The 22557-nt window shown below is 44.3% G+C and overlaps 1 protein-coding gene across 3 annotated transcripts in view; it reads right to left on the bottom strand.

Moving 5' to 3' along the window:
* Positions 1–22282, bottom strand: part of SETBP1 (SET binding protein 1) — a 434457-nt gene extending 412175 nt beyond the window's left edge. For 2 of the 3 annotated variants that reach the window (XM_064294589.1, XM_064294587.1), the window contains exon 1: positions 22139–22282. The gene's annotated coding sequence lies outside the window, so the exon portion shown is untranslated. Of the gene's footprint in view, positions 1–21110; positions 21878–22138 lie in introns of those variants that run through there. The other variant, XM_064294588.1, reaches the window with a different exon arrangement.
* Positions 22283–22557: the final 275 nt, after the last annotated feature.

Below are 22557 nucleotides of genomic sequence, written 5' to 3' on the forward strand. Positions count from 1 at the left end.
TGACAAAAGTTGTATGATAGATATATTCACAAAGATAAAAACAAAACAAAAAAGAGTAGCTGTTGAGACTGCTTATGTACAACCAAAAACCTCCCGGGATTTGGTTCCTTGGTTTAGAGGTTTGGGGTCATGGTTTCATTGGACATCCCAGTTAACTGACCCAGTTAAAGTGTTTAGTGCTTCTGTTCTACCTCCTGGTTAACCGCAAAGTAACTGGGGTCTTAAAAGCTTGCAAGTAGCCATCCACGGCTCAACAACTGTTCTCTATTCACCCGGATCAACAGAAGCCAAAAGGAGAGTCAAGAGTAGGAGGATATAGAATGTGTGGCTAATTGCTTCCATGAATAACTGCTTCTTTTGCCATGAGACCAGAAGAACTAGATGGTGCCTGGTTACCATTACTGCACATTTTGATCAAGGATTCTATACAGGAATCCTGATCAAAAGGGGGACACTGCAGAACGGAATTTCAAATTCTCATGGACTCCAGAATTTCTGGAGGCATGGAGGCTAGATGAACCCACAAAACTATTGCCCTGAGATAGTCTTTAAATCTTAAACCAGAAATATCCCTTGAAGTCTTCTTAAAACCAATTACTTAGCTTAACTAGTAAAAAAAAAAGTCTGCCTTGAGCATTATGCTCTTTTAAGAACCATCAATACGGGATCAAATTGAGAACACCAACTCATAAGATTAGATAGGAGCCTTAGTGGGCAGTGAATTTATGTTAATGGAGAAGAAACAACTCAGAAAAGGAGGGTGAAATGGTTGCACAACTCAAGGAATGTAATCAATGTCACTGAATTGTACATATAGAAACTGTTGAATTGGTGTGTGTTTTGCTGTGCATAGTCTCAACAGTAACAACAAAATAAATAAAATGTAACAAAAGTTTCTAAACTAAATCCACTTGGACCTTTGAACTAGAGTAGGCCAATGTATGTTGCAGGTTCCACAATGAGACAAAAGAAGGTTAAATCGACACTTCCACTAAATGGAACATGGTATGAAGTAGAAAGATTATTAAGAAAGTATTGCCCATCTTAAAAAAAAAGTTCATTTCAGAGTTTCTTATATTTAACTGCACAGATCATCAATTAATTTATAAGACAAAGTTTTAAAACTACAAATGAAAGAAGACATCCACAAAAAAGGAAAATTCAATATTTTTTCATCTCTCTTCAAGCCAAGATACTAAGATACAATGAAAACACAATTTCTTCAAGAAGTTTATACTGTTAAAGACAGAGTTGAAAAATAATGCTACAAGAGAGCAGAATTTTATACATACTAAAATAAAGGATTGGCTGAAACCTGTCCACCATGGGTGAACCTGCTGATATTTGAAATACAAGTGGCAAGGCTTCTAGAAATCATATCAACACACAAGCCACCGTGGTACAACAAACTGGTAGATGGGTGGTGGTGACAGGCAGGTTTCAACAGAGCTTCAAGACTAAGACATACTAGTAAAAAAGGCCTGGCGATCTACTTCTAAAAATTAGCCAATGAAAAACCTGCAGATCACCACAGAATATCATCTAACATAATGCTGGAAGATGAGCCCCCTAGGTTGAAGGCAGTCAAAATATACAGTGGCCACAACCATGGACTCACACCTACCAACAATTGTGAAGATGGCAGACAACCAGGCAATGATTTGTTCTGTTGTACATGGGGTCGTCGTGAGTCAGAGCTAACTCAACAGCAACAACAATAATAAAAAAAACAAAGTGAAGATAAAGTGTTTTCTGCTTAGGCAGGGTGTAGATAGGAAACTACACAGGACGGCTTCAAGGACAGTAATAGGATGTGGCTTTGACCTTGAGGAGTTTCAGTAAGTAGAGGCAAAGCGTAGAGCAAGTGTGCAGGGTTGTTCAGGAAAGAAGAGTTAATGATTGGCTAGGGGGTGTGGTACACGATGAGGACTGGTGAAAGGTATGGTTAGAAATAAAATGTTAGAGCCCGACCATGGGAGGTCCTTGAACGTCACACTAATGAGTTTGGACTTACAGGTAATGTGAAGCCATTTAAGGGATGTCAGTAAGGGAGGACCATTATCAAAGTTGTGCTTTAGGAAGATAATTCTGGCATGTGGTATGAAGGATAGATAAAGGGAACCTGATATTAAACCAAGAGGGCTATAAAGGAGGCTTGGCTGAAATACAGTTCTTATGGCATGAGGGCTTGAACCAGGGCAGGGTGAATATGACATGATAGATACTACGGATGAAAAAATAATGCAGTTCAAATAATCCCAATCTTCAGGAACACATCGATCCCCGACTCTCCATACTGGGCCATCTTAAGGGTCAAGTCTTAGGATTCATTATCAGTCAATCTCCGTTCTCTACTCAAATCAAACTAATTTCCATACTGGCATTTCACACATAGAATTCTTTCTGCCTTGGTATATCTATATATATATAGAGATATATTTTTTTTTTGGTATATTTGTATAATCTTTTCTTATACCTTCCACTGACCCAAGCAATGCCTGGCATACAATCAGTAGCCTCCAGGTGTCTGTTGCATACAGCAATGGATGAACAAATAAACTAACAGCTCCCAAGCCTTCCCATACATCAAGGTCACACCCAAGTCTTTGCTTCTCCATGGCAACATTTTGAAAACCTGATCTGACTTACATTGTGCCTGGCTTTATATTTTGCCACTAAATATTAGTCTTCTAGTTGTTTGGAGTACACAAACCTCATTTTCCTAACTCATCTTCAACTTAGTCTCAGTCAGGGCCAGGCTGTAGCTGTACAACTCTTGCATTCCCTTCTGCACCTAGTGCAGAGTTGGGCACTCAAAAAGCTCTTTCTGAATGAAAATGAATTAGCCCCCTGACAGCTATTCAAAGTCCTATGGTTCAAACTATTCTGATGGAAGCTCTACCCACCCAGGTGGCCCCAGCAAAATGCACTGCCTATGCTGAGCAGCGTAACCTGGACCCTTGTGTCTACATGCACCCTTCACCTTAGGGAAAAACATAAAAAGACAAAGAAGCTTTCAAAGTAAAAGAGCAAAGACACCTAACCTGTCTGTTTACTTTACCAGCACACGAAGCTACTACCCTCCTTCGGCCTTCTCCCCAGCACCTACTTGCCACCCCACGTTCACAGTTCAATCTTTTTGGTGAGTCTGGGAAATAACTGTGGGTCTGCCTGTGATGCACCCCTGACAACACACCTGTGTGGGCGTGTGTGCGCGTGCAAACACGCATACACTCAGAAGACAGAAGCCAACACAAGGTGAAAACGTTTTACCTTGCCACATTCCAGCAGTCAGAGACTCCTCCAGAGGGGGTGGGCACACAATGGACACTCTGTACTTGGCTCAGGCCTCCAGTTCAACACAACTTAACCCTTTCTGTGGTGTCTGCAGGACTTGGAGCAGAGGTTGGAACATGAAACTTGCTTAGGAAAGAACTGTCTAGAAGGACCCAGGGAAACAGGAGTGAGGAGGAGGGGGAAGTGATGTACTTAGACAGAACAGGTGTTTGGAAGTTTGGTCTGTAATCCTGGCTCTCCTGCTCATAGGCATTGACACAAGCCACACTGTGTCCCTTAATCCATACTTACCTCATCAAAGAATGGGGTGGGACCAAGGTCTCTCCCACATTAAACATTTTAAATTTTACCTGTCAGCCATAGACCTATGGGGACACTCCAAAGCGAGTAGTGTGAACCTGCAGAATTATTTTTGAAATTGCTCATAACTCAACTGGGCACCAAAGGGTCCATTCCCCATCCCCGAATCTGCAAGATGAAATTTCCCTAGTCTAAAAAACATTCTTCACTTGCCTGGTGAACTCTTACTCGTTCTGCAAGTCTACATACAAATGCCAACTCCCTGATCCTCTCTCTCTTCCTAGGCTAGTATACTAGTATACTACAAGTACCAGCAACATCATCTACCAGCTTGTTGAAAATGCAGATTCCCAAACCCCACATCAGTCTTAAGAAATAAGGACTCTGGGGGTGGGACATAGAACTCTGAGTTTTAACAACCCCTTCAGGTGGTTTTGATGTGGCTGGAGTCTGAGAATCAGTGTCTTAGGCTTTGCCTGGGCATTGCTCTTACCCCTACCAACTACCTTCACCACCAGGGCCACACCACCAGTTGCCATGAAGTCATTCCAACTCATAGTGCCCCATGTGCATCAGAGCAGAACTGTGCTCCATAGGGTTTTCAATACCTGATTTTTCAGAAGTAGATTGCCAGGCCTTTCTTCCAAGGTACCTCCGGGTGAACTTGAACCACTAACCTTTTGGTTAGTATCCACGCAGTGTCCCGTCAACAAAATGGAAAACATTTTCCTGATCCACCTCATGTGGTTATGTTTTTAATTTTTAATAATGGAACTCGTGCTCATTGGAGTCTCTGGGTGGTGCAAACAGTTAATGTGCTCAATGCACTCAACTGCTAACTGAAAGGCTGGAGGTTTGTGTCTACCCAGAGGCACCTTGAAAGAAAGGCCTGGTGATCGACTTCCAAAAACTCAGCCAGCCACTGAAAACTCTATGGGGAAAAAGAAAACCCTGCAGAGCACAGTTCTGTTCCAATACACATGGGTCACCATGAGTCGGAACCAACTTGACAGCAACTGGACTGGACTGATGCTCATCGTAAAAATAAAAACATAACATATGAACCTCCCAGGGTCTTAAAGGCAAACAATCACAAATATGGGTAGAGCCCTCTGCCTCATTCCTGACCTTTTCCAAACTCCCCCATGGATACTTCATCCTCAGTCCTATCTCTGCTCCCAGATTCTCCAAATCCCTTAACACCAGGTCCTTCTTTCCTCTTAAATATAAAAGACAGAACCTCTTCCCCTCAAAATTCTGTAGAATATCTTCTAGTATTTATAAGCAAAGGAACAGAAAATGGGGGTTGGCCTGGTTTTATTTCCTTTGTAGGTAATTTGTTTTATGCCTTTTAAGTTGAAGATATTCTTTTTTGTTATATTAGGATTTTTTCTTCTTTTTTAATTTATTTGTTGTTGAGAATATATACACAACAGAATAAGCAGCAATTCAATAGTTTCTACATGTACAATTCAGTGACAATGATTATATTCTTCAAGTTGTGCAAATACTCTCATCCTCCGTTTCTGAGCTATTCTTCCCTCATTAACATAAGCTCACTGCCCTCTAAGATTCTTATCTAATCTTTTGAGTTGCTCGTCACTTTGATCCCATATAGATATTTCTTAAAAGAGCATAATGCTCATGGCAGATATTTTTTAATAGGTTAACTAAACTGTTGTTTGGTTTTAAGAAGACTTCAAATGATATTTTTGGTTTTAGTTTTAAAGATTATCTCAGGGCAAAAGTTTAAGGGTTTCATCTAACCTCCAAGACTCCAGAAAGTCTGGAGTCTGTGAGAATTTTAAATTCTGTTTTGCATTTCCCCCCTTTTGATCAGGATTCTTTTACAATATCCTTGATCAAAATGTTCAGTAATGGTAACCAGGCACCATCTGGTTTTTGGTTGTACATAAGCAGTTTCAGCAGCTACGCTTTTTTTTTTTTTTTTTTTGTCATTGTTGTAAATACATGTATCACACAGCTTTTCCCAATTCAACTTTTTACAGGTGTACAACTTATTGATATCAATTACAGTAAATAGCTGTAGAGCCCTAATCCAATACTACTTAGCCAGCAGGAGAAACGAAGTCTTGATACATGCTACAAATATAGATGGAGCTTGAAGGCATTGTGCTGAGTGAAATAAATCAATCACAAAAGGAAAAATATTGTTATGACCTTACCCTCATAAAAAGACAAGAATAGATGAATGTATAGAGACCAAAGTTTATGTTAGTTTTTTATTGACAAAATAAGTGTAGTGTGGATCTCTTTTCCTTTGGTTTTACCGAAATAAGATGAGACTTTTGGATCTGTAGGTGCAGGATTTTTCTACTTCAGCATGTTCCTTTCAATTATTCCTTTAGTTATTTCTTCCACTCAGTGGTTCTGGGTTCTTTCTAAAGTCTTCCTGTAACTCTTAGTTTTGAACTCTCATCTCTGTTCTCTATTTCTATCATTTTCTCTTTCAATGTTTTTATCTCTTTCCTTTGCATCCTGGGAGAACATATCCTATTTGGTCCTCCATAATATCAACTTCATTATATTCCCCATATTCCTTTTGCCTTTATTGACTTTACTGTGGATTTTTAATTCTTCTATTGTACATTGTGTTTCCTTACAATCCTTCTTTATTCATTCTTCTTTCAGCTGATTCTGATGTCCTTTCATATGGCAAGCTTCATGCTTGCTACTTTATGCTCCTGTTCCACTGAGGTCAGCCTTCTTCCTACTGTGGATGTCAAGCAGCTTTTGAAAATTCTTATTTTGCTGCTGTAGTAAATAATTTTCAGGGTATTGTTCTTTTGCCTTGTTTTGAGTATTTTTCCACTTAAGGCTTCACCCTGAATTCTTTCTCTTTACTCATACACTAATGAGGAGAGATTCACATAGATACCTCATTGACCTACAGAGGTATTCGACTGCTTTTGACTTTACCTTCCATCCACCTTGAAGCTAGCCAAATCCTCCTTTGAAGTTATTGTTGTTGTCAGCTATTACCTCAGACTCTAAGGAGGAGTAACACTGAGGAGCTGAAACCAGCCCCTGTGGGCTCAGGAGAGCCCATTGTATCTCTTCCCAACTCCAAATTCACTGAACTCAGTTGGTAGCTTGAACTTGGCATGGTGGGAGTATATACACCATAAGAATTAGCAAACTGCAAATCAGGGCTTGTCATTTCTTTCTTTCTTTTGTTTTTATAAGTCTGGAGAGCCAGATGTTAAGGACTTACTAGAACACCACTAGGATTCCCTGGGTCATGTAAACAGTTAATACACTTGATGGCTAACCAAAAGGTTGGAGATTAGAATCCACCTAGAGGTGCCTTGGAAGAAATGCCTGATGATCTACTTCTAAAAATCAGCCATTGAAAACCCAATGGAGCCAAGTTCTACTCCGACATACATGGAGTCACCATGAGTCAGAAATGACTCAATGGCAACTGGTAGAACATCACTGACAGTAGACATCCATCTGTTACTGTTTTGCTGGACTAAGAAGGGATTCTTCTGCTGGACGCTTTGAAATTCTGAATAGCTTAAATCCACAAAATGTGCATTGTGACCAGGACTCTTGATGTCTACCCTAGAACTTTACTTGAGGAAGTGCTTCTGCCCAAAGTGAATGTCCCACGGCCACTCTTCCCAAACCTCTCCCCTCCAGTCTTGCCCTTTTGTCTTGTGAGAATTATAGCCTTTGGGACTATGTATAATGATGTCAGAATACGTATAATGATGTTAGGGAGTCTTTAGTTGTCTTATGAAAGCTGCCTATACAGCAGACCTGATGACTATTTACTTTTCTGGTTGACACAAATCGTGAGTTCTGATCTTTGGGGGCAGATAGTGTGAAAGAATGGTGTTTGGTCCTAGATACGGAAGTAACTATTTTCAACCTATGCCCATCAGCCTATACTTATAAGAATCTCCTCTCAGATTCTAGCAAGAGACTGTCTGACTTTGGCTTTGGAGGTGGTTGAGTTTTATCATTCTTTATGTTTTCTATGGTGTTTAGGATGGGGAATCAGAAGTTGATTTTCCCGCTTGGGGGGGCTTTGCCAGCATCTGGGATCCTCTTCCTGCCCCCTCTAGATAACTTCTCTTCATCCTTCAGGCTCAGGTCAAATATCACTTCTCCAGAAAACTCTTTCCTGAGCTTCTCAAACACAACCAGGACTTTCCGCTCTGTGTGTTTATAACATAAGACTTTTCTTTCCTAGTACTTAATACATTTTATAATTAAATACATGCGCCACTGTTGATTTCAAGTCTGCCTTCCCCACTGGACAGTAAGCCCCTGAGGGTAGCTAGCTGTGTCTATTTTGCTCAAGATGGTATCTTTAGAGTCTGGCACAGTCCTTGACACATGGAGAGGCTCTCCAAATTATTCACTGAGTGAATGTTGAATGAGAGGCTGCATCAAAGGCCAGCAGACACCATTTGACTTGGGTGCCTGTGATGTTGAATGATGTGTCTCTGAAATCCTTCCTGCTGCAGAAACTCCTGGAGTAATTGCTCCATAAACGCTGGTAAATGGATGAAGTGACTCAACCCTTCCCCAGCTCTCAATCGGCAAGGACAAAGACAGCTCTGCACCCACGGTTCTCTGATACCCCAAATACACCAACAGTCTACAGCAGAGGAGGAAGTTCTGACTCAGTGGCTTCTTTATACTACACACCTGTATGGTATGATCCTGCTCACAGTTTTCCTCCATTAAGCAGCATCCCAAGTACTGTGCCCGCTACATGCTCCAGCCATATCTCAGGAGGTACAGTTCTCCAAGCCCCCAGTGATTTGCATTCCTGGGAATGATTCCCTTCTAGTTCTTCTGGCTGCCCTGCCCTTTCTCCTCTGTCCACTTGGTTACTCAAAGTCACCCTTTAAGAACTGGGTCAAGTTTCACCTTCTTCAGGAAGACCCCCCTTTTCTATTCCTTACCCTTCTTCCCTCTTTCTCTCGCTCTCTCTCTCTCTTACACACACACACACACACACACACACACACACACACACACACAGATGGTCTTACTTCCCTGCTATGAGAGCATGTGGCAAACTGTTGCAATGTTTCATTCACTTATCTGTCTCTCCCATTAGACTGGGAGCTCCATGAGGAAAGATGCCATGTTTTAAATGGGTCACTACCACAGTTATAGGAGTCTCTGGGTGGCGCAGTTAAGCACTCAACTATTAGCTGAAGGTTGGAGGCTCAAATCCACCCAGAGGTGCCTCAGGAGACAGGCCTGGTAATCTTTTTGCAGATGTTCTACTCTGTACACACGGGGTCACCATGAGTCGGAATAGACTCAGTGGCAACTGACAATAACAATAACCACCACAGTTCACAGCAGCACAGTGAACACACACAGTTAAGAGCCCAAGCCACGTTTCTCCTCTCTTTTCTACTTAGTGACCATGAGTTCTTGGAAATTTTACTTAATCTGTTCAGAGTTTATTTGGAAATTAGATAATAATCCTACCTCAAGGGTTATTCTGAGAAGTAACTGAAGATTAAATGAGATAATATTTATGAAATAACATACTGGGATCATCTTAGTAGATGTTCAAATTTTTTTATAAATTTGACTGACTCCCATAATCTGTGTTGCCCAAGTCAACATTGGCTGCATGTTGCCTTCTCATCACAGATCCTAAGTAAAGCTCTGAGGGACCAGGACTTCAGCCTCCTCCATTGCCCTACACAACTGGAACCACATTTGTACCTGTTATTTGAGTTTGCTCTTATTTGATATTGTTTTCTTCTTGTTCTCAGTTTGCCTCATGGAGTAAACAATCACTGGGTTCAGTCAGGAATCCCAGATTCAATTCCCTGCTCTGCCACTCAGAGCTAGGTGACCTTGTACAAGTTCTTTTTCCTCCCTGGGCCACCTCATCTTCATCTACAGGATGAGGAGACGAAATGAGAACATTTTGGTCCCATACATCTCTGACATTATCAGATGTTGAACCTTGTCTCTTCAACTTGACAAACAGAAGTCCTTCAAAGGCAGGGCCATTGCCTCCCACACCTGTATCAGAGCCCACCATTTCTGTATCTCTGTGTGGTTGCGTTGCTCTGAGTGTAAGACAATACTAAAACTAGATACAGCATCAAACCCTGTGCTCAGAGACCTCCAAGACTGGGAATGAAGCAGAATAAGACCTTTATGGCTAGGCACACTGTCCAGTAACCAGAAGCTTCAGCTCTATCTGCAGAAATAGAAAATACCATCTCTGAAAATCAATAACATGAAACAACAGAATGCGTCTTGGGTGTTGGCTCCTAAGGGAAAGATCTCTACAAAACTGGCTGGGTCGATCCTCGCATTTCCAGGCCGAGTTCTGACTCTGATGTACCACTTGCTGCTTGTGCTCCTCAATGCAGTGAAAGAAAGGGCATACTTGGAGGGAAAGAGGAGGTAAACATACCAATGGCCTATGCTGAGCTCATTACAGTTATTATCAATTTATTCCTTACAATTACTCTATGATGTAGAAGATCCTATTCTCATTTTACATACATAGAAATGAAGGTACAGAAAGGTTAATGAATTGTTCAAGGACATACAATGACTATGGCAGATGTATAATCAAATCCAGATTTTTATGATTCCAAAGTCCATGCTCTTATATCATGATGTCTCTAAAACACAAAGTGAAGCCAGCTTTTCATAGATGCCTCTGAATACATGAGCTCTAAAAGCAGTTACCACCTGACCTGTCACATCACTTAAACTTACTGAGCATCGGTTTTCTCATCTGACCTTTCCATTTTCTTCACAGGCCCCTTCAAGGGAAAAAGTAAACAGTATCTACAGAATAGCACAAACGTAGGTTAAATATGGTAGGCATCTAAGAAGTAACTGTGATCAGAGTATTTCTTGGCAAGGTAGAGTAGAGAGATTCACATGGTAAAGAAAAGGAACCTAACTTTTCACATGTAGCTGGTATATTACAGGTGCTTTAAGTTCCTTAATTTATTTAATCCTCAGCATGTCCACTCTGCAGATGAGATCTGTTAGAATCCCAGAGGTAGTTCTGACTTCAAAGATCATCTGCTTTCCATTGAACCACATCATCACCAGCTTCAAATATCCAGCATTAATAACCGTTGAGTTGAAGCCAACTCATGATGGCCCCATGTACGTCAGAGTAGAACCGTGTTCTGTAGGGTTTTCGATGGCTGATTTTGGGGAAGTATATCATCAGAAAGGCCTGGTGCCTCTGGGTGTACCCACATCACCAACCTTTCAGTTAGCAGTTGAGTACAATACCCATTTGTGTAGCACCCAGGAACTCTCGTCCTCTGCCATGCTATTTGTAAATTGGGGATGAAAATAAGTGTGGCTAAAATCAATGCTCTAACAGATAACACATTCCTTGCTCATTTTTTCTAGGCCGTTTAACATCAGTCCCACTACCTGTCTAGTCTTAATTCAAATTCCTTAACTTCTTAACCATCTGATCCAGCAATCGGTTTAGTCATTGTCATTTGACCATAAAGTATAAAATAACACTTATATGTTTGTGCTTCTGCCACGAAGCAGATGCCAGGCACACCAGATAGCTAAATAAATATTAGCTCCCACTTCCCTTCCTTTCTGATATCTCACATCTAGCTATCTTGGGCTGTCACTGAAACACGGCATCATTACTGAAACTTGTATATGTTTTTCTCCAAATATATATTACGCACCTGGAGGTATCAGTGTCATAAAGGTTTTATGTTCCCCATACTGGTCAATTCAATTGCTATGCCTTGCTTATATATAGTTGGAGTTTCTGTCCTAAAGATACCTCTTTTGAGTCCCAAACTAAAGAGCTAGTGGCTGACAGAACCTAGCGCTGGGCGCGGCGGTCAGATGTCTGGGTTCTCTCTCCAGTGGTACATGTAGAAGTCATCAACTGGCACACTCTCCTGCTCCTCAGACCTGTTCTTCAGCCCATTCTCCCTGAATTCTGAAACCTTCAGTGACAGATCCACATTTCATACGAGCCCACCCTATCTGTCTTGCTGCCTACCACCCCATAGAGCCCTCTGTCAAACTGGTCTCCTTTCTGCCTCTGGGAAACACCGCACTTATTCCTACCTATAATATCTTCCCTGCAACTATGTACCTATCCCATTTTTCAGGACTCAGTTCAAGTCCCATCTCCTGCTTGAAGCTCTCCCTGATCCGCCCAACCCCTGGAGATGCTGGCCTTCCCTGCACTCCACTACAGTAGAGTTACTAAGCACTTGATGGCTGTTCACTGCTGCTATCCACTAGTTTTCCTGAGTTATGGCATCTTCCAGCCAGATTGAGGGCAGACTCTGTCCTCTCCATGTGTAGCATTCCCCAAAGCACCCATCAGGGGCTGATTACACTCTTGTTTAAATGTTGATGAGTAAATCAATTTTGCTGAAGAGTTGAGAAGTTGGGGAACTTGAATTAAGACCCTGAACAGGTGGAAGAGACTCATCTTAAAGAGCTTTGGGTTTTGTCCCTCCTTCCATGGACAAAAGATCTCAGACTACCCACGTGACAAGTGTGCATTGGGTAAAATGGGGTTCACTCAGAGAACACTGCAAGGTGCCATGGCTGGCCTGCCCCTACCCAGATCAACCAGTTGAACCTCCCTATTCAGGGTGGCCAGGCATAGCACATGTTCACAATTAGCATCCATTTCACTGTGGCAACTCCAAATTCACAAGTGAACTTTGTCCTACCTCTGCCCCTGTGCCAAAGCTATTCTACCCACCAAGAATGTTGCCTTATTCTACTTCTTTCATCAAAATCCACAACCATATCCTCCATGAAGTCTTCCCTGACTGCACCCCAGCCCTGATCATGTGAATAGCATAACTGTACCGTGGATCATGTTCCCACTTTAGCCACAGACTCATGCTTCCAATGTGAGTTAAGTATATCTTTCCAGATATACCGTCCACTCTCCCAGGGCAAGAGCCAAGTCTCCTGCCAGTCCTTTTTTTCCCCAGACTGCTAGGCACAACTGTTTCATACAAGCTGCAGGGCTGAGATGTCACTAAATCCTTGTGGATCAAAAAAACAGATTGTAATCGAGCTCCAGGGTGCAAAGTAACGAGCAGAAAAAAAAACACCCACAGGGCTTTCACATCAAATCACCCTTTTTTAGCCACCAATATTAATCAATACTTTAATAAAAAAAAATTCAAGGATCTCATTGTTTAAATAACAAAAGGTCAACAGATCTAACACAAACACAGCCACCAACGACTGCACGGGACTTGCTGTCTTACAAGCACATAGATGCCGCATCTATTTTGGAGGACCATTCTCAGGTTCCCATGTTGGATCCATCCAGTTCAGACCTCCATAACTCCCTAGCCCTGAGTTCAAACTTCAAGCTCCCCAAGTTCAAACCTTTCCACTGACAGAACTGTAAATCCTCAGAAAACAGAAGCGATAATGAAGAAATTTCTTTTTACCAGGTCTGGCTAACAGCATTGCTGCTTCTTTTTCTTTTTTTCCTTCCTATCCTAAACCCTTCTCTAGGTTCTGGGGTAAAAGTAATTGCAGCATCTCAACAGCATGCAAAACCTTTCCCTTCCTAAATATCCAACCAGTGGCTCCTATGTGAGTCAGAAGTCCCAGTGAATTTTCCCAGGGTCTCAATAAAAGCCCAGCTTTCCAGCTCCTACCTCAATCCAAATCACAGAGGCCTCTGGCATTGGAAACTATGGGCCACCCCCTCTGATGTCAACATGCTTGTAAACCAGCCCACCAGCTTGTCTTCCGTCAGTGAACACGTGCGTGTGGCAGGACAGGCCAGGTGCTGTGTGGACTGAGAGGACATCCCAGTAACACAGGCACAGCTCCAGCCCTGATGCCCTGTCAAATCCACCTGAAGCAATGATCCCCAGCCCCCTGTATCCATGAGATCTGTGAAGCATTCACAGCAGAGACTCCAAATCTCTACTGGGCACAAGAAACTATAACAAAGCCCAGATTAAGAATCTCTTCTGGATTTTCCAGAAGCTATCTTCATCTGTACCATCTCCCTTGTATTTCCTCCATCATTCACCAAAGAGGACCAGTCTTCAAGACAATGTAGGAAATTTAATCCTTTTCTTCCTTTCACATCGTTCTTTGTGGTATTTCTTCATACTTAGCTCGCCGTCAACTCTTCTCTCCTTCCCTGTCCTCTAAGCCTGGCTCTCCTGTTCTGACTGGGGGGCTTCTTCTGATTCCATTTATCCAAGGGCACCACCTTCCCTATCCCTAACTCTCTCAAATGCATTACCACTTAACCAAGTGCATTAACCATCAATGGGCTTGGTTTGGACGGTTGTTGGGGTATTACTAAATGGGTTTAAAAAGCCCGGAGCTTTAAGTGATCAGATCAAAATCCCCAGGATGCTTCAAGGCATCGAATGGTAGGATTTCACAGGTGGGAGGGACCTTCCATATCAACCCAAGCCCTTACACTTTGTGCTGGGTCAAGCTAAGGAGTCAAATGGTAGCGTAAGATATGTGATGCCCCACATCATAAGCTGAGAGAGGCCCATCCCAGCCTGCAGCCTGGCTCTCTAGCCTCTCCCTGGAACGTTCCCCTCTGGGTCCCTTTCTCTGCTCAGACTTCATTCCACAATGGCTAAGTCACTCAGTCACTGAGGAACAGGGAAGCACTTCAACTTAAATAACAAAGAAGACTGCAAGGTTAAGTGTCAAAATGAGTGTGGGAGACACAAAATGCAATTGGAACTTTAAGAAAAAATCAAGAGCAGTGTGTGCTAGAGTCATGACAAGACTCTCTAAAAAAAAAACCCAAACCCACTGCCTTTGAGTCAATTCCGACTCATAGCGACCCTATAGGACAGAGGAGAACTGCCCCCTAGAGTTTCCAAGGAGCGCCTGGTAGATTCAAACTGCCGACCTCTTAGTAAAGAGCCGTAGCACTTATCCACTACTCCACCAGGGTTTCCATCAAGACTCTAGCAGGTACTTAATAAATATTTGATGATTGGATGAATTAATGAATCAGTGGCTGCAAGGACTCACATGCGATAAAACTTGGTTAACTTGTAAGCTTTGAGGCGGAAACTGAGATTGGTCAATTGTCTCTGAAAAATAGCCATAAATATAAAAAAAATAAAGTAAGGGTTCTTACTAGCATAAGTGTTTCTTATTTTCTTTGTCTATGTCCTCATTACGTTGCTTCATAATGCAGAGCTCTGATACACCTTAAATGGCATTTATTTTTAATATTCTATTTCTACACAATTTCTGATTCACTCACGCAACCAAAAGCATTCATGAGCAGGTGCTGGGCTCTTTGGGATTAACGTGGCCCCTTACTTCAAGGAGCTCACAGCCTGGGAAAGTAAGGGACAACAAACAGCAAAGCAGCATAATATGCTGAGTGCCAGGAAAGGGCTTTACACCTGAAGCATTCTGCGACCTGTGGTGGAGGCACTGAGGGCTGGTCTGGAGTGACTAGCAAATCCACACTGAGGAGGCTGGATGGTGCACGACATCCAAGGGAAGCCGTGGGGACACTATGGGGGTGGCGGGGTTTGGCAGGTGTACGGAGGTGTGGAGGTGCACAGGCGTACAGAGCTCCCAGGGTCAGCAAGGAAACCAATCCGACAGGAGCAGAGGCCCATGGGTGTTGCATAAAATGGGGTGCACTGGAAGAACACTGCAAGGTGCCTGGTACAAACTGCGGGACAGGCCGAGCCAGGTATCAGGGGAAAGGTAAGAGGAAGGGCACAGAAGAGTCGGGAAGTAAACGGACTGTGAAGAGCTTTCCTGATCGTAGGAACTTCCTGCTGTTGCTAGGACAGAGGCAATCCTGCTATTGGTTCTTTTCTTTAGAGAGTTCTTTTCTTTTCAGAACTCTCTGTCCTGAATGTGACTGCTTAGCCACTGGGGTTCACCAACGGGGACTCACCCTCTCTCTCTTTTCCCCTAACCTCCCTTTTGTGGGCCTTCATGTCTTTTCCCTTCTCTTCTCCTCAGTGTTAAGTCAAAAAGCATTTCCTGAGCACCAATACATCCTTGGGTCTAAAATGGATATTCTCTGAGACTCTGAGCCACAGGTATGCATGGCATGGTACCATAGTATGATTCCAACTCATGAGGACCCCATATGTTTCAGAGGAGAATTGCACTCCACAGGGTTTCGATGGCTGTGTTGCAGAGTTTGCACTCAACTATTCACCTAAAGGTTGGTAGTTTGAACCTACCCAGTGGTACTGTGGAAGAAAGGTCTAGCAATCTGTTTCTAATAAGATTCCAACCAAAAAACCAAACCCATTGCCATGAATCTACTTCAACTCATAGCAACCCTATAGGACAGAGTAACACTGCCCCACATGGTTTCCAAGGAGTGGCTGGTGGATTTGAACTATCAACCTTTTGGTTAGCAGTTATAGCTCTTAACCACTTCGCCACCAGGGGTCCTTAAGATTAAAGCCAAGAAAACTCTATGGAGCAATTCTGCTCTCCAACACACGGGTCAGAATTGACTCGATGGCAATGGGTTTGGTTTGACTTTGGGTTAATCTTATGAAAGTAGATCACCAGGCCTTTCTTCTGCAATAATTAAACTGATTTAAAAGTAATAATAATAATTCAAATTTGTTAAAAAATATTTGTCATGAGTCAACTCAAGAGTAGAAAACAACAATTCCCTGACTATCTTAGAACACAAGAGGCACAGGTGGATATTCCTGGTCTGCCAAGGAGCTACTAATCTCTGGGCTATGGTGATGATCGTGCCAGGCACTAGTTTCCAAGGCAGCAGGGAAATCCTCCCAGAGCTCAATTACAGAAATTAGGTGGTATTATGTAATCCCACCATCCTTGTGAAGTCGGCAGGGTAAAGCATCTTTATCCCTATTTTACTGATTAGGTTTCTGAGGCTCAAAGAGGTTAAATAACTCGCCTTGGGTCATTTAGCTGGGAAGTTGTAGAGACAGGATCCAACCCAGATCTCGTCACTTCAGGTGTGAGGCTCTTCACACCTTACCACAGCAGTCTGATCCCAGGTCTGGCACCAACTCCTGTTACTTCAGGCAATTCAGTGGACCAGTTTCTGAATGGGGATAAAATGCTTATCTAGCCTTCCTCCTCAGGAGAATCAAGGAGAGGTTATGATAGATAGATGTTTTTGAAAAGGACAAAGTGCCACGCACATAAAAAGGAGTATTTTTGATAGGAAAAGATAAGCTGGGGCAAAAAACTAAAACCATTGCCATTGAGTCAATTTTGACTCATAGTGACCCTATAGAATAGGGTAGAACTGCCCCATAGGGTTTCCAAGGAGCGACTGGTGGATCTGAACTGCCAACCTTTTGATTACCAGCCAAGCTCTTAACCACTGTAGTCAGGAAAACATAATTTCTAAGCATTTGAAGTTCTGAAATGCTTATCTGCTCACCATTCATCCCCTGTCCCTCTCCAGCAATGTAAAGAAAGCAATGTAAAAGCCGCCTCTGCCTGCCGGGGGGTCAGCTCAGCTGGCTCTGTCTATAATTATTTTATGTGGTTCTGTTGCTCATAACCCATCATCACCTCCTGGGAGGGTGTGGCTGCTTCCTCCCAGGGATCCTGTAGACTTCAGGGCTGCTCACATACTCCATTTGACCCTGGCATCCTTTGCTCTGATCTAGACAGAACATCAACTATAGGTTTCGAAGTCAGAGCCCATTAAAAAAAATAGCGTTTCCTTAAATTTACAGGGTACCCTCTGGTGGTGGTAGCTGCCTTTGAATCAGTTTCAGATCATGGTGACTTTAAGTGTGTTGCTGCTGTTGCTGCTGGTTGCCATCAAGTTCATTCCTACTCATGGTGGCTCCATGTGTGCAAAGTAGATCTGCTCCTTAAAGTTTTCAAGGCTGTGACCTGTCAGAAGCAGATTGCCAGGCCTGTCTTCCAAGATGCCTCTGGATGGGTTTGAACTGTTGACCTTTCTGCTAGCAGTCCAGCACTTAACCATCTGTGCCACCCAGGGACAACTGATTTTATGTATATCAGAACAAAATGCTGTCCCTAGTCCTGAATCATTTCCATCATCTTTGATATGTTCGAGCCCACCCTCTAAGGGGATTAAAAAAAAAATGCTGAAAGGAAAGCTGTTGTGATCTGAACCTATAAGACTTCTAAAAGAGAGCCAGAAGGGCCACTAAGTTGGCCTCAGTTGTCTAGGGTCACAAGTTCCCCCAAAACCTTATATTGCCCCAACTTGGTATCTCTAAGGGGGCATCAGGTTCTAAGTGAAAGATAAAACTCATTGCTGCCAAGTCAGTTCCAACTCATATCAACCCTGTAGGACAGAGAACTGCCCCATAAGGTTTCTAAGGAGTGGCTGGTAGATTCAAACTGCTGACCTTTTGGTTTGCAGCTAAGGTCTTAACGACTGTGCCACCAGGGCTCCAGTGAAATGGAAATGAAAACTCTGAGCCAAACAAAAATGTAGGATGGCCTTTTTCTCCTGTGTGCTTGAAGTCCAATGTGTGGGCCTCTTGGTATTTTCTTTTCTGCACCTATCAAGCATTTGGCTGGCCAATGTGTCTGCAACTTCCTGGAGTTTGTGAAACACAGGGTCACCTTTAGAAATGGCTCTAGAAGCCCCAAGCCTATGACTATACGTACAACAGTAGAGCTCTTTGCTCAATCCTGGCCCAAAACATTTTGAGAACTTCACCAGGTTTCATACTATGCCACAGGACAGTAATAGGATTGGATTGTTTTGTTCCCTTCTTTACTGGAACCAGAGGACCAGGGAAGCAAAATGATGGCCCCAGGATTCTGTGTGGCTTTTTTTTTTTTTTTTTCTACATAGTGCTGCTAACCCTTCAGGACAAGAGCAGCCTTTTTCCCTCCTGTAAGGACTCTCCCACATGGTGGGTCCCCGAACTAACTCACTAACATCAGCCCAGTTTTTAAGACAAGGAAACTGCTTCAAACGCTAATGTGTTAATGATAATTTACCCCATTCTTCTGGCCAGAGCAAAACTGAAGTAATTTCAAATGCCATGAGCAAAAAAAAAAAAAATTATTATTTATTTCCCGTTCCTGAGCAGCAGAGAAAACAGGGTTTCATTGGCTGGATCTGCCTTCAACAGCTTTCTGGTTTCAATTAAAACTTCAAGTCTCCAAGGGAAAAATTGGCATTCTGGGAGGCTGAGGCCCAGCCAAGTTTCAGTGACTCCACAGGAACCCAGAAAGGATGTCCCATCGGTTTAACTAGTTCTCATCTTCCTCCTTCTGCATATTGCATAGGAGCTTCAGAGCAGAGATTAAAGTACAACTAAAAATAAGGATCAGGTTGAGACAATGTTCTTCTCCCAGACCCTCATGTTTGTGCCAGAGAAGTATCGATTAGGCCCCTAATGGAACTGAAAGTCAAGATAACAGCAGAAATGGAATGGGGACTCTAGGGGGAAAGTACCTACCTATTTATTTGTTTCTTCTTCAGCAAAATTCTGCCTCCTGCCTCTCCCCACTGACCATTTTCAACTACCTTCTGCAAAGATTTCAAGCACTGTTTTCTCTTTTCCTCCAACCCTCCTTTGAGGTCAGGTTATTTACAAAACCGCTTGCTATGAGCTCTGCACATGACCAGAAACTCTCATGGCACTAAAGGGCTGTTTGGTTCACTGCGGGCTACCCCTATGTGTCTCCTGTGTGAAGTTCAAACTGAGCCTCCCTCTAACATTTGGATGTTCACATACAAAAGACCAGATAACAACCCTTCACTTGTCTAGCCCAGTCATGAATGTATAAGGCAGCTGATATTTTCTCCCCAGCTACAAGTGGCCCCCTTCCTAACGAAGGTTGCTGCCTCTTACAAGCTCCTCCTAACGTTCACTACAAGCCATCCCCTCCCCCACCTCCAGTTTGTTTATTCCAGTGACACATCTATTTTCCCTGGTAAGAGAGACACTTCAGGTTCCCTCCTCTGGCTCCTGATTGCATGCAGTCACCACCTCCTCCCCCAGCTCAGCTCAAGTTACTCTTGTGGCTAGCAGCTCCCGCTGCCCAGCTCTTAAACCAATTCAACTCCCCAAGACCAACAAGACTTATTCTAAACCGGGAGGGGGGGATGCCATGCGCCAAGCGGAACTCTCTGAGCGCCAGGTCTCCATACCTTCTTGGGCTACTCTCCCTACAGTTTGCAAATACTCTGGGTTCAACCACACTTGCTGGCTTCCTCCTCTTCTGCTCTGCCCCCAAACACTCTTCTAACACTCTTTTCTGGTAGCAGGCAATCTGATCAAGCGCAGCCCGAAAACACAGCACCTTCAATTTCGCTCTGAAATCTGGGACTCCAGGGCTGGCCAGATGAGAACACTCCTCCCTCCAGGAGTTTAGGGATCAGGAAAGCCACAGAAAGCTGGAGAAAAGGGAGGTGTTGTAAACTGTCTACATTTTAAAGTGCTACAAACTTTCTCCGCCCTCCACGCCGCAGGCCACTTGGCCCCGCCTCCCAATCCTAGCCAAGCAACATCTAACTGGGACGTGCAAAGGAAACTCTCCCTGCAGTGGCCCAGGTCTCTTCCCAGGGTAGCAGATGTGGCAGACATAGAACAACACCCTTCCTCTCCACGCTCCCCCACCCCCTCTTCTCCACTGCCCCCACCCCCACCCCCACGCACACACACAAACCCGGTTTGCCATTGAAGATGAGTTTGGAAGGGGCAGAGCATATTTATCTGTGTAATCTAAAGGAGGTAAGAGATGGGGCCAAACTGTCAGATCGTATTGCTGACAGCTACTTTGTGACGTTATTTTTTAGTACAAATCCACAGGAAAAAGAAGAAAAACAGGATAGAGAGTGAAGGAATGAAAGGGAAGTGAAGAAAAACAATGTAGAAGAGTAAGTAATCCCAGTATTTCCTTAGAGACCATGGACTCCAACCAAACTTTAGGGAGAAAGGTATGGATAGTTAGGTGGGGGGCAATAGGGACTGGCAAGGAAGAGTAGCTGCTGTAGAATCCCAGAATAAACTGCCCTTCTGGAGGGGAGCTGCTGCAGGGATAAAGAAACACACAAATTGCCCTTTTAGCCATTAGACGTCAACCATGAGATTATCAGGACAGTTTATTTGAAGCGGAAACGAATCGGAAATCCTTCCTCAACAGTCCTTTTAGACAGATACACACACACCCCGCACAGACGCACATAAAGAATAAATGCAGCATCGGAGGCAATACGCGCCCCCCTCCCCACACACACCCCTAGCAGCTCCAGCCTTATCTCCTACTTCCAATTACACTACTTTCCGATCTCCAATGCAAATATTTCCACTTGGATCGGATTTCAGAATTGTTCTACCGGGGAGGGGGCGCTTGCAGAGTGTAGGGAAGGGGGACAGGAAGATAGCATTTCAGCAGCAACTAATTTTTTTTTTTAAGAATCAGCATGCTGTACCGATCAGAAATTGCTATTACCCAACAATGCTTCCATCACAAACAGACACCAAAAACACCATCATCGTTATCACCATCTTGCTAAAGATCTGCCCAGTCCAGTTTACCTCACTTTGTCTCGGTGGAACTTCTCAGCGAGTATTTTGGTCAAAAGGATAATGGTCGGAAAGACAAAAACAATAAATCGATACTGAAGGGTTCCCTTTCCGGAGTGATTTCCCACTGGAAACCACCGAACGGGGAAGCCTGCCGTTAATTCCCAAGCCCACGGCTCCTCTGGAAACACACACACAATGCGTGCTTTAAAAAAAAAAGAAAAAGAAAAAGGCATTCGTCTTGCTTTTAAGGGAATTCCTGTCTTTTCAGAGTCCCAAAACTGGAGAGCACGAGCAAGAAACTCACATCCATTGATTAATATTCTCGTAGAAAGACTAACACACAGCCACAACACAAGCACACACCAACCTTCGCTGACTGGACCACTTCTCCCCTGTTCCTCTACTAAGGACACGTTAGATTCTGACGCATCCTTCCCCTCACCCCCTTCAAAAAAAAAAAAAATCCAACTAGGTTACAATGCAGCTCTCTAGCTCCACTTAACCTGCAAGTTACAAAGAGAGCAAAATGTATATATATATATATGTATGTGTGTATGGATGCATATATCTTGCCGCCTTCCCAGCCCCTTCCCTGCCCCATCCTGCTGACCAGTCCAGTCCACTTCACCAAAGCCATACGCTCCAGCCCAGGCCGCTGGCGGCGGGACCAAGGGAGGGTGCACAAGGGGGGAGGGGGGCCCAATTAGGCGAAACTCAAAAAGCTCCCAGCCCTTCAGCCCGACGCTTCCATTATCGCAGCCGCCAACCGGCCACTTCAATTGAGCCAGCATCGCTGCCCACCCGCGGGCCGCCCAGAATCGCGCCCAGCCCCGGCAACCTGACCGGGAACCGCATCCCGGCTCCTCCGCCCTGTCTCCCCTTTCCCGCCCGGTGCAAAGTCAAAGCCCCGGCGAGGCAATGTGAACTTTTGCATGCTGGGCACACACGCCGCCCCCGGCCCCGGGCGCACCGGGGCCAGCGGCGCGGCAGGCGGCTAGGCGCCGGGCTCCCTGTCCAAGGTCGCCGCGCGTGCTCACCCATGTCCCGGCAGCAGCGGCTCCGCTGGCCCCGGTGTTCGCTCAGATCCTGGCTCCGGTCGCTCGGCCGAGCCCCCAAAGGTGCTGCTGCTGCAACTCCATGGCGATGAGCATCTGTCAAACGGCAAGCCGCGGGCGGGCTGCCCTCGCTCGGGGGGGCGCCAGGGCCCCCGGGCGCGCGGAGGCGGCGGCGAGCGGCGGGCGCCCCGGCTGGCCCCGCGCTTCCCGCCCGGCGCGGCCGCCTCCGCCGCGCCACCGATTTCTGGAGAGAGATATCAAGGGGGAAAATGGCGTCTCCGGAGCCCGAGGAGTCCGGGAGTAATCACATTCACACACACACACGCCGCACGCACACACACTCGCTCACACTCGCACGGCGCGCGGAGAGCCCGGCTAATTTTAGCAGGAGCCAAAAAAAA

The sequence above is a fragment of the Loxodonta africana genome, chromosome 11, assembly GCF_030014295.1.
Source record: "Loxodonta africana isolate mLoxAfr1 chromosome 11, mLoxAfr1.hap2, whole genome shotgun sequence".
NCBI classification, from domain to species: Eukaryota; Metazoa; Chordata; class Mammalia; order Proboscidea; family Elephantidae; genus Loxodonta; species Loxodonta africana.